Source organism: Sorex fumeus, unplaced genomic scaffold, assembly GCF_029834395.1.
Source record: "Sorex fumeus unplaced genomic scaffold, SorFum_2.1 ptg000098l, whole genome shotgun sequence".
NCBI lineage: Eukaryota > Metazoa > Chordata > Mammalia > Eulipotyphla > Soricidae > Sorex > Sorex fumeus.
The window spans coordinates 41,603,492-41,615,498 of record NW_026606155.1 but is presented as its reverse complement, the minus strand read 5'-3'; the positions used below and the strand labels follow the sequence as shown (position 1 = coordinate 41,615,498).

The following is a 12,007-nucleotide window of genomic DNA, read 5'->3' as shown; positions in this document are numbered from 1 at the left end:
CCTCTAGAATCCACGTGGACCTACATGAATTCTAAGTTTGGTCACTATTACAAGTTCTGGCAAAAATTCATCTCTGGGCATGGAGACTTGTCATTGTAAAGTAAACCTGCTTGGAATCCAGCCTCCTGTTGTAAGTAAACCCAAGCAGCCACAAGGATCATGTACATAGAGGAGCCTCAAGAACCTAATTTGGGGACTGGGATGATAAAACAGCGGGTAGGGCATTTGCCTTGCATGTGGTCGACCTGGGTTCAGTTCCCAGCATCCCATATGGTCCCCCGAGCACCACTAGGAGTAATTTCTGAGTGCATGAGCCAGGAGGAAACCCTGTGCATCGCTGGGTGTGACCCAAAAAGGAAAAAAAAAATCCTAAGTTTGAAGCCTCAACTGAGCTGCCAGTGTGAGATTGGTATGAACTGCCAGCCATTTGTACCTTCCACATTTTCTGTCCATATTTTTTTTATTTTTTAATCACCATGAGGTAGTCCATTACAAAGCTGTTCATGATTGTGTTTCAGTCATACAGTGTTCCAACACCCATCCCTCTACCAGTGCACATTTGCTACAACCAATGCATCCAGCTTCACTCCCACCAGCTTCCAACTCCACCCCACCAACCTCAACCTGCCTCTATGGGCAGGCACTTTTTTACTCCACTTCCCTTCCCTCCCCTCCCCTCCCCTCCCTTCCCTTCCCCTTCCTCCCCTCCCCTCCTCTCTCTCTCTCTCTCTCTCTCTCTCTCTCTCTCTCTCTCTCTCTCTCTCTCTCTCTCTCCCTCTCTCTCTCTCTCTCTCCCTCTCTCTCTCCCTCTCTCTCTCCCTCTCCTTCTCTATTGATCCTTTTGGGCATTGTGGTTAAATACTGAAAGGCTTTCATGTATATCCCTTTACCTACTTTCAATACTCAGTTCTTTTCCAGCATGATCATTTCCAACTAGTATTGTCATACTTGTCCCCTGTCTTACCTACCCTCCACCCCCTCCTGCACACACCTGTGGTAGATTCCAATCATTAAGCAGTTCTCCTGAGCCCTGTTTTCCTAGGCCTTTCCTTCCTTCAATCTCACGTTATTTTTATATACCACAAACGAATGCAGTCATTCTATATCTGTCCCTCTCATTCTGTATTCTGTCCATATTAACACTCTGGAAGGAATTGCCATACAACCCAGATCATGAGAAAGTACAAATCTGTTACACTAAACCACTGCATATTTGGGTCATCTGCCACGCAGAAATTGACAACCAAAACAAGTTGGGAATTGGGCCAGAGTGATAGTACCTGAGTTAAGGCATTTGCTTTGAATGAAGAAAAACCTGTGCCCGTCCCTCCACCCCTGCCAGGAGGGATCTCTGAGTGCAGACCCAGGAGTAATCCCTGTTCATAGTCGGGTATGACACAAACCCTACCTTCCTCCCCCCAAAAAAAGTTTGGAGTCGGAAAAAATTTACTTATTTTTTAATTATTTATGAAAAATAGATCATCTCTGTTTGACTCTCTAAATCAAACCATGTCCAGTGATTTTCAATTTAGTTATATCCCATTACTACCTTCAGAACCCTTTAAAAAGTTTACCTAACTGGGCCAGTTACAGAAATTCTGATTCCCTGTTCCCCAGTGTTAGGACTGCTAAAAGATTCTGCACTGACTTGGTTAGTTATTGCAAAGTAGACACTGTCACACAAACCTCATAATCACCTTCAACACAAAAAATGACATCTCATTTTCAAAAATCTGTGGTAATCAGTTCATTTCATGGAGCAATCCTGAGTTCAGGGACTCTACTTTTTAATAAATGAATCTATGCTTTACTCTGTTTCCAAAATTCCGTTGGGGGGAAAAAACTTCAACTCTATACATGTTAATCACCAAAATGTTTTCAAAGCCAAGCTGAGCACATACAGTCAAATAAAGAGCAGAAGGGAAAGATTCCCTTATTGGAGCAGAGGAGGAAGGAAACAGGGCAGCATGAGAGTGTGCCACTGCAGCAAATGCACCTTTCGTCCACCTTGGCTTCAGAAGAGTCAGAGTAAAGGGAGTGGTTGTGCAAATGCATATACAAATCCTGGGTGAGAGTGAGGTGGGGTGGGGGAAGCAGGAGGCAGGGGTGGCCCATCTTCCTCATCTGCTTAACATAAGGCTGTGAGGAAACACGCTGACTCTTTTAATAATACCAATAAAAGAAAAACATGAGGGGAACAGGCACTGAAACTATAAGATCCATCTGGTCCCTCCAACAGGGATCATCTCCTCCCATTGCCAGCCTTGCAGAACCTGGACATGTGTTTATTAAGATAATTTTTTTATGTGTGATTGCAGCAGTTGGATGAGCAAGAAATCCCTAAGGAGAAGGAGAATTTCAAGGGCCAAGACTCCCAGTGCAAAGATGCTTTTCCAGTGACAAGTTTAAAGAATCTGGACTTGGCCTTTTAAAAAGAGATAAAAGGTTCTTTAGAGCCAGAGCAACAGTACACCAGGTGGAGCATTTGCCTTGCACACAGCTCCCCCAGATTCAATCATCAGCATGCAATATGGTCTCCCAAGCACCAGCAGGGGTGGTTGTTCCTGAGCTGAGAGCCAGGAGTGACCTCCTGAGCATCTTCAGGTGTTGCCCCAAAACAAAATAAACAAAAATAATTCTTTTTAGAAAAAACTAAATAGATTAGGGGCCAGATTGCCTTGCATGTGGCAGACCCCAGTTCAATTTCCAGAATTATATAGTACCCCCCAAACACTGCTGGGAGCAACCCCCAAATAGAGAGCCAGGAGTAGCACTCACTGCCAAATATTCCACTTCCCCATCAAATAGAGTAGGGTTTGGGAAAAGGTATAATGGTTAAGGAGCTTGCCTTGCATATGGCCAACCGTACTTAATACCTGGCACCACACGCTTCCTCAAGCTTTGCCAGTTGTGGGCCTCAAGACACCCAATCACCTCAGATTATCGCAGATAATCTCCAGCACTGCTGGGCCTGAGAAGTGCCATATCCTTGAGAGACCCTCACACTGCTAAGCATCACTTGGGAGAAACCCCCCAAATTAATCTTTTTAAAATTTGAATGAAATAGAAGGGCCAGAGAGATAGTATAGCATGAAGTAAACCCTGATTGGATGCCTGATACTGCATATGGTCCCCTGAGTACTGCTAAGAGTGATCTTTGAGCACAGAGTAAAGAGTAAATCCTGAGCAACATTAGGTATGCCCGCCTCCCACCTGCCCCTCAAAAAATAAAAAACAAGAATAAAATTGATTAGTATGTCTGAAAACCTGGTAAAGAATCAAAGGATATTATTTCAGGCCCTATATAGCAGAAAAGGGGAAACAATTGAAATTACCTGGAACATAATTGGAGAAAAGCAGTCTAAGGGTATTCTGACCACAACCACAGTTGATTCAGGTACTCAAATAATTTTTCAAGAAACTGCCTTTCCATGTTTGACTCATATTTTTTCTAGCAAGATGAAATCCAGGAGCTCCAGGCCATTTTTCTTTCCTTTCAACAACCCTCTATAGAAGGGTTCTCCTCTTCCAACTATTTTCAAGAATTGAGTCTCATTCCAATGCCCATCACTAAACTAGTAGGTTTCTAACTATAGCCAGAAAAACATTATTTCCTGGATGACTAATCTGGAATATGGAGTAGAGTCCATTCCACCTAGCATTATTGTCCAATAACCGATGGAAGGCATCTTCCCAGGAGTACTTTTTTTTACTAGAAAAAGAACAAATGGCTGCTATCCATGAAAACCTCCTCACTGGCTTAATGTAGATATCTGGGACTCATGGAGAACAACTCACTCTTTTGAAAAGTCGGTTATTTCTGTGCTTTGAAGTAGTGATTGTGCACACCTTACATACCTTATGGAGCTTAGAGATGCCAACTCTGTATCCTCCACAATAAACAGTTCCTCATCCTTCCCTAGTACACCTAGCCATCTGAAGTTGACTCGTGTCATCTTCAAAGACCCAGAATAGAGCAGCCCAACTGAAACTTCTTTCTTCTAATAAAGCCATTTAATCAATGCTCGAGGATTTCTGGTCTCAGATCTTCCACTGACTTGCTGCTATGTGCCTGGAAAGTTAAGCAACTATTAAATGCTTCAGTTTTCTTTCAAGTAGGAAAAAAAAGATCGAAAGTCCAAGGTTTTTCAAAAAGACATTCTATTGAAATGAGAAACATTTCAAATATACTGTCATCACTCTTGCAAGTCTCCTCACCTGGGCCAAGTAACAATGAGTGCCAGATGAGTAAAAGAGAAGAATGCCAATTTTATTGATTTTACCACCTCATTCTCTTCTTAGCTCTTTATAAAGAATGTTTAATGGGTGAGTAATTTTTTTTATCATTCTTTATAAATCTGCTCTACATCAAAGATCATTTCTTAAGAGGGTGTTACCCAGTCAGAACAGAGTATTTAAGATGAAACAGTCTGATCATCACAATTCCTGCTACAATAAAGAACTGAATAAATGAATAAAAGTCTCCAAATTCCCAGTTTGGTGGTCAAGGTATTTCATAATCAAGCCAGTTTCTTGTCAGATTCTCATAAGTGACAATAGATGTGGTTGAATAATTCAGTCATATTTTCATTCTTTCTATCGGTCAAGCCTCCATCTTGATCTATGCCTACCCCCAATCCGAACCCAACTAGCTAAATATTACATAATATTAACTTTTCCAGTCGTTATCTCAAAAACATAGGAAGAAATAAGATATAACCTGGGCAGAAAAAAATGAAGGGCAGCTGAGAACAAACTCTGCTCACCTGCTAACAAGCCCCTGCCCTTCAAACTGGACAGAATGAAGAATATGGGGGTTGAGAGGGGGCAGAGGGAGAGACAGAAAAAGAGAACAAACAAAGCAGGCAAGGGAGGCTTGTTCTTTGACTCTCAAAAAATATTTGCACATCATCCTCTGCACAGTATAAAGTAATCACCTCCTTCAATCCTCCAGCACAGGGGAAACAACCATAAAATCTAGTGTAGTGGACTTCTAATTATGAATCATTGATTTCCCAAATGAACGGAAATTATTTCCCCCAAATAAAGAAGAAATCACTTTAATGTCTGCATATTAACTTTGCATCATTTCCTGCTTTACTTATTCCTTCCTCATAAGTAAAACAGATAGGACTTGAAATACAAGCTGTGGAAAACAACATAGGCCCAGAAGTCGTGATATGCTATGAGCTAGAACACAGAAAAAGTCATGGCCACATTAGTCTGGTTTCTGTACCCCCACTTTGAGCCTTATTGCCTGTCTGGCTTTTTGTTTAGGTGACCTTTGGCCCCTGAAGTCAATGTTTGTCTTCTAAATGGTATTTCAATACTAACATCTGGTGATGTCCCCCAGCCTGACATTTGTGGAGCAGATGCTTCCAGTGGCCTGGAGTGTGCCTTCTGACTCAATGTTTTCAATAATGCCCTCTGGCATTGATCTCTGTGGTACCTCTCCCCAGGTAAGAAAAGAAATGCCACTAGGAAATGGTTGAGAAAGAACAGCTGGGGCCATCTGGAGGTAATCTTGCAATATAAAACCCCAGAAGTTTTGGTATAAAGAAATACCTAGAGGTAGGGAGTGAGGGGGAAAAATGAAGTCCTTGGATTTTTGCAAAAGTTGGACTTGAAATAATCTAGCAGTTAAAATCTTCCAAGTCTATACATAATTTTAAGTATTTTCTTTACATGGCTCCTTCTCGCAATTCACAGTCCTCCCTTTTAACTTTTACAGTAACTGAGAATAGAATTTGTTGCTGAGAGAAACAAGCACTCTTCCCCTCTCAATCCCATTTCCTTTTCATGCACAAAAATGGAAACAGGCTTCTCCCAATGTAGGCCTCGAGAAAGTTTCAGTGAATCTTATGAACTTATGAATCAGAAACTCAGATAACCTCAAATAACTTATGAATCAGAAACTCAGAAACTCAGATACACCTGGACAATGGTGTTTTCAAAATTACATATATTTTCCCACAGGTTCTTAAAAGTTTTCGAAAAGAGTAAGCAGGTCAACAAGAATTATTTCTTTCAGCTGTGTTTGTTCTCCAACACTATCTCCAGGCTTCTTCCTGCTCATTGGCTTCTATAGAGAGCAAATGGCTCCAGAGTTTAGTAAAGGTAAGGAACTCTTGAGGCTACTTGTGACACTACTGTGTGGCCTCTCCCTCCAAAGAACCTAGAATCCATCATCCTTTCATTCATTCATCTTCATGAAAGCATTACTGCCCAAGTGATCAACTAGATTAGGGAGGTAAGCACTGCACAAACCAATTTAAATGGATATAGTAGGAAAAATTATAAAATGACGCCCAATGACTGATACCATTGCATATTTCCCTCCTCATTTTCTTCCCTCTGTGTGCATAGGAAGTTGTAATTTGCTTCTAATCAACAGAATATGACAAAGATGATGGATTGTCACTCCCATGGTTATATTATATGGGAACAGAGACGGCAGATATGCAGAAATTATTGAAAGCCAGATCAGTTGTGTTTAATAAAAAGAAATCATCTGTAGTGAACCGGGCCTAAGCAGGTGAGCCAATGGGGAGAGAGGGGGGTGGAAAGGGGAGAGAGAGAAAGATTAGAGTCAAAAAATTCAAGCCAGGAAGATAAACTTTCTGCCTTGAGAGAATTTGCTAATATGTTGTGAGAGGAATTAGGACAGAACCTTTTGGCAAGGACTTTGGTGTGGTCTCGGGGAACTAAAAATGGTCTCTAACCAATAGTTAGAAAGAAAACAGGCATATCAACTATACAGCTGGGGGAAAAACAGAGAAAATGGGCCTGGAAACAGATTCTTCCCTAATCAAGTTTCCAGGTAAGAACACAGCCTGATATTTGGTATCTTGGAATCAGATGTGTGAGTCCCTGAGCATAGAACTCAGCAAGGTTATGCCTGGATTTTTAATCTGAAGAAACTGTGGTATAATAAATGAGTATTTCTGAAACATCTGAAGTCGTTAGTAACTTGTTACATAGCAATAAAAAACTAGTACAAGAGGGATAGCTGGGAAGTATCTCAAATAGCTAAGATTCCACATTTCATTCCACCCAACCACTGAATTCTTTGTGGATCTTGGATGTAGTTTTCCCACTGAGAATCAGTAGTTTATGGGATAGAAAAGCAACTGACTGTCTCAAAATGTGAATGGAAGGATGGGTAGATGGATGAATGGAGAAATGCATGGGTGGATGCATGGACAGATGGCTGGATGGATGGAAAATATATGTATGTTGTACGTGTGTATAAGCATGAATTAGAGGGTCATGAATAACTCATGAAAGTGTTAAAGCTGTTACAGACACAGAGTTATGAATTTTAGTATTTTAAAGGATATAAATAATATTTAAATGATGTGGGGGTGGAGGAGGGGATATATTGGGACAATAGTGGAGGGAAGAGGTTACTCTGGGGAAGTGTGTTGTGCTAGAAAGTTTCATCACGAAACCCTAACTTTAACAGTATCGTTAACCACAGTGCCTTAAAAGAATATTTTTTAAGTGCTAGTGATAGCTTAATTAAAAAAAACTGCAGTGCAGTTGTTATGTTATGTTACTGCTAATTCCCCAAAAGCTAAACTCCAAATCTCAGCAGCTAATGAAAAAAATTCATTTCTCACTCACGGGTGATGCAGTGGTATGTCGGGTGACAAGGGTTGTGTTCTACCCAATACTTCAGGAATAAAGATGGGCAAATCTTGCTCATCTCTCCCACACAGCTGCTGGAGATGTTCTGAACACCAATACCCAGTTGATACTAGAGGAATATGTAGGGCAAGGATTTTGATACTCTACGAAACCACATTCCATTGACCAGAATTTTGACAAATTGTTAACTTCAGAGAAAGTTAGGATTAATACATGTATTCATTCTGTTTTCATCCTCTGATATATATGGTTTCCCTGTGAAGGAACCCAGCATAAGTCAAAGTATAAGGGAATCCACTAATTCCACTTATCAAAATTAATTTCCCACAACACAGGTCAATAGAGAAAGATAGTAAGAGAATTTAGAGAAATCACTGAATGATTTCTAGCACAACATATTAGATGAAAATAATGGATTTTTAAGGGTTAATGTTATGAATGAAAACATAACTCCCAGGAGCATTTTCACAAATTCTGCTAATGCTCAAAGATATTGCTAAAGTAACACTACTACACTGCTTTGAATTGGGGCTTTGAGTGTGAAAATAACACTATAATTTAGAAGAAACTGCTCTGGTATTTCCTCCATCTCATACTAACTCCAACATTTTAGATAAGTCATTAAACTTGACTAAGCCATGATTTCCTATATGTAAAAGTCATAATCACACCTAGAGGGGCTGCAAGGTAAGGGTAACTTTGGGGAGGGAGGTAGGTACACTACTGAGGGGAGTAGTGTTGGAATATACACAGGGAAACCATTATTAACAGGATTTTAAATCACAAAATCTCAATTAAAAAGTTTTTTTAAAAACTATAATGCATATCTTTTGCAGTTTTGATCAGCATTGATATTGAAGGATCTAAGAAGAGCAAACATTTGAAAAAGATCTTTGTAAGTTTTTTAAAAGAGATCACAAAAAATACCATTTGTGTGTATATGAGTATGTTGTCATTACTCATATTATGGTCCTAGTATGTAATAAATGTAATAATGATTAAACTACCACTTTCTTAGTGACTTTTGTGCTGAATATAAACCAGAAATACCTATAAAGATCAATGTAAAATTTCATGTCTTCTTTCAATTTCTGAAGGTTTAAGGACATCATGATAGAATGGGTATGTTGCATGAAACATTTTCTTTTTTTTTTTTTATTTTTTTTTATTAGTGAAACACCATGAGGTACAGTTGTAGATTTACAATTTTTTTGTGCTTGGGTTTGATTATACAATGATCAGATACCCATCCCTCCACAAGTGCCCATTTTCCACCACCATGGATAATATCCCCCCCACCCCCAGCCCCCCATCCCCCCCTGCCTCTGTGGCAGGGCAATCCCCTGTGTTCTCTCTCTCCTTTTGGGTGTTGTGGTCTGCAAAAGAGGCATTGAGTGGCAAACATGTTCAGTCTATAGTCTACTTTCGACATGCATCTCCCCTCCTGGGAGGATCCTCCAAACACCCTTTATTTGGTGTTCCCTTCTCTATCTGAGCTGCCCTTTCCTCTAGAATGCCCGACTGGCCACTAAGCTATGGAGTAATCCTCCTGGTGCTGATTTCAGCTATTCTTGAGTATTAATCTCATATTTTGTTACTTTATATCCCCCAGATGAATGCAATCTTTCTATGTCTATCCCTCTCTTTCTGACTCATTTCGCTTAACATGATACTTTCCATGTTGTACCACTTGTATGTAAGTTTCATGACTTCATCTTTTCTAAGAGCTACATAGTACTCCATTGTGTAGATGTACCAAAGTTTCTTTAACCAGTCATCTGTTCTTGGGCATTCAGGGCATGAAACATTTTCTATTCCATGAAATTAAACTTAAAGCTGACACATATGCTTCAAATTCAAGAACCCTACAAACTAAAGAAAGTTACTCACAACATGATCTCTCAGGTTAACAGGGAGATTTGAAATTGAAAAATGAGTCCCCACTCATTTATAATACTTATAAACTTATAATACTTATAATAATTATATAATAATCCACTGCCTCCCTTCTCAATCCACAGGAGTGGAAAATCAAAAGGAATAGCAAGAAGACCAAGTTCATGGAGAATTCAGTGCTCATGGAGGGTGGTTTCCGCTTTCCCTCAAGGTTGCCTCTCCCCATCTCCACCCGACAGTGAGTGGGGTGAGGCGGCTTTTGATAGTCAATGTAATACTGAAAAAGTAAAGACTGCACACTTTTGCTTGGCTGGGTGTCAGCTTCCACTACAGATATGTTGAACTTCTTTGTGCCTCACTTATGTGGAATTGGAGTGGGGGAGGTTAAAGGAGGGAACTAGAGAGAAATGGTGGAAAGATAAAGCAGGAGAAGAAATAGCAGTGGAGCAGCTTCCGTTTTCATCATTTGCTAATTGAGCTATCTAAAGTATCTAGACTGTCTTTCAGGCAGAGAGAACAGCTGGTTAAATCACTGAAATATCAATTATACATTTTATCTGAGTGGGAGCACACCCATCAGTGCTTAGGGGCTACTCCTGGCTCCATATTTATCCCAGCAGTGCTTGAATAAACATGTGATACTGGAGATCAAAATCAGGCCTTCCACATACAATGCATGAATTCAGTCCATTAAGCTATGTCAGGGCTGCAACGTCACTTTTGTTGGGGGAAGGGGAATATATCCATCAGTGCTCAGGGGCTACTACTTCTGGCTCTGTGCTCAGGAGTAAATGCTGATGGTTCTCATTAGACCACATGCGGTGCCAAGGACTCAAATCAGTGCTGCAGCTACCACGGCATGCAAGACAAGTCTTTGACCTCCCATGCTCTTTTCCTCTAGAAGACAATAATTATGTAAAATTATGTTAATAATTACTCCCCCCCAAAATTTATTGTAATTGGATAATATTTTTAACAATGAATGAAAATGAAGAGTATGGTGTTCTACAAACTTTATTCCCAGCCCCCGCAAAAATGGTGAAAATTGTTTGAAAGAAAAATCAAGTCTTGGCCCACTTCCCAAAGATGCCACCCACTAGCTCTGCTCTATCGATTCATAACTGAATATACAAAGAGATGCACACCAAGAAACTAAACTTCATGGGCACACCACCCTTGAAGCTGAAAACTCCAGGCACCCTTGCAGTGGGGGTGGGGGTCAAGCCAAGTCTCCACCCTGCTGAGGCTCAGGCAGCTGCACCTACATCCCACCACTGCAGCCACATCAAAGGCTCAGTTCCACCACTTCATTAATAATCTCTGCAGAGTCATCAAACTGCGGAAGATTTCAGGTACCCCGGTTACCAGGCTGAGAACTCTGGAATCTTCTCAGAGTTGCAGCAGACAGCCTCCCCCCATTCCCTGTACTTCTGAAAGCCCAGGCAGCCACACCCATCTCCTACACCCACCTCCATGTCAACTCACTGCCAGATCATAGATCCTGAAGTCTCTGGACCATGTGGCTGCATACACAGCTGCACAACACTTCCAAATTCCTTAATGATGAAATTCTAGTAGAAGCACACCAAACTAAGTGGGAAAGTAATATAGAAGCCAACTAAACTCAACAAGCAAAATCAATAACATGAAAAACTCACCGAGCAACAAACAACTTAGTAAATCCTTAGACAAGAACTTAATCCCATGGTAAGATTTAACAATTTTCACATTAAAAAATTTTATTTTTTAACTTACTCGATTTTAATATTGGAGCTTTGTGATCTAATCAATTTTAACTCTAGAACTACACTAATAGTTGTGGCTTTTGTCTACATTAAAAAATTAAAAATAAAATTCTCTGAAAAATAAGCCCAAGAACATATAACAAAAAGCAAGTAAACATCTACTCAAGAAAATCTATCATCAATTTTGAAGGACATGGACAGCGGGACCTGGAACTTCTGCCAGATTATAGTCATGGCAGATCCAGAAGCTGATGTCCAATTACAGTTCACTGGTATTTAAAAAAAAAAGTACTTCATCTCTTATATTCTGACAGGTAGAATGAATTGTATGTTAGCCCCACATACGGAGGAATCACTTTGCGGGTTTTGACTTCAAGTTAAAGCCTAAGAAAAGCCCAGCTGTGAAGGCAACATAAAGTGGATTCTAAAGTGTACCTCATGTGTTCAGTTCCAATGTCTGAAAAAGCTAGTAACTCTTCATGTGATAATGTGTACAATAAATTATGAACCTGAAAAAATAAAATCTATTATCATTTTTAAGAACTAAGAAACTTACTTGAACCAAGATTGCTTCCATCCCCCCCCCACTCCTTACTCCTGCTCCTGGTCTCCAGTCACAGTCACAAGGCTCTGCCCACAGCCCAGTGGCAGCCTTTCTCAGCTACCAGGGGCTGAGGCTAAGTTCTGGGAAAATGCATCTTCAACACAGAGTTCTC

General features: G+C 40.4%; 1 pseudogene; it reads left to right on the top strand.

The window, feature by feature from the left end:
- The first annotated feature begins 11,523 nt into the window (after positions 1 to 11,523).
- Positions 11,524 to 11,707, top strand: LOC130042076 (ATP synthase membrane subunit K, mitochondrial-like; annotated as a pseudogene).
- Positions 11,708 to 12,007: the final 300 nt, after the last annotated feature.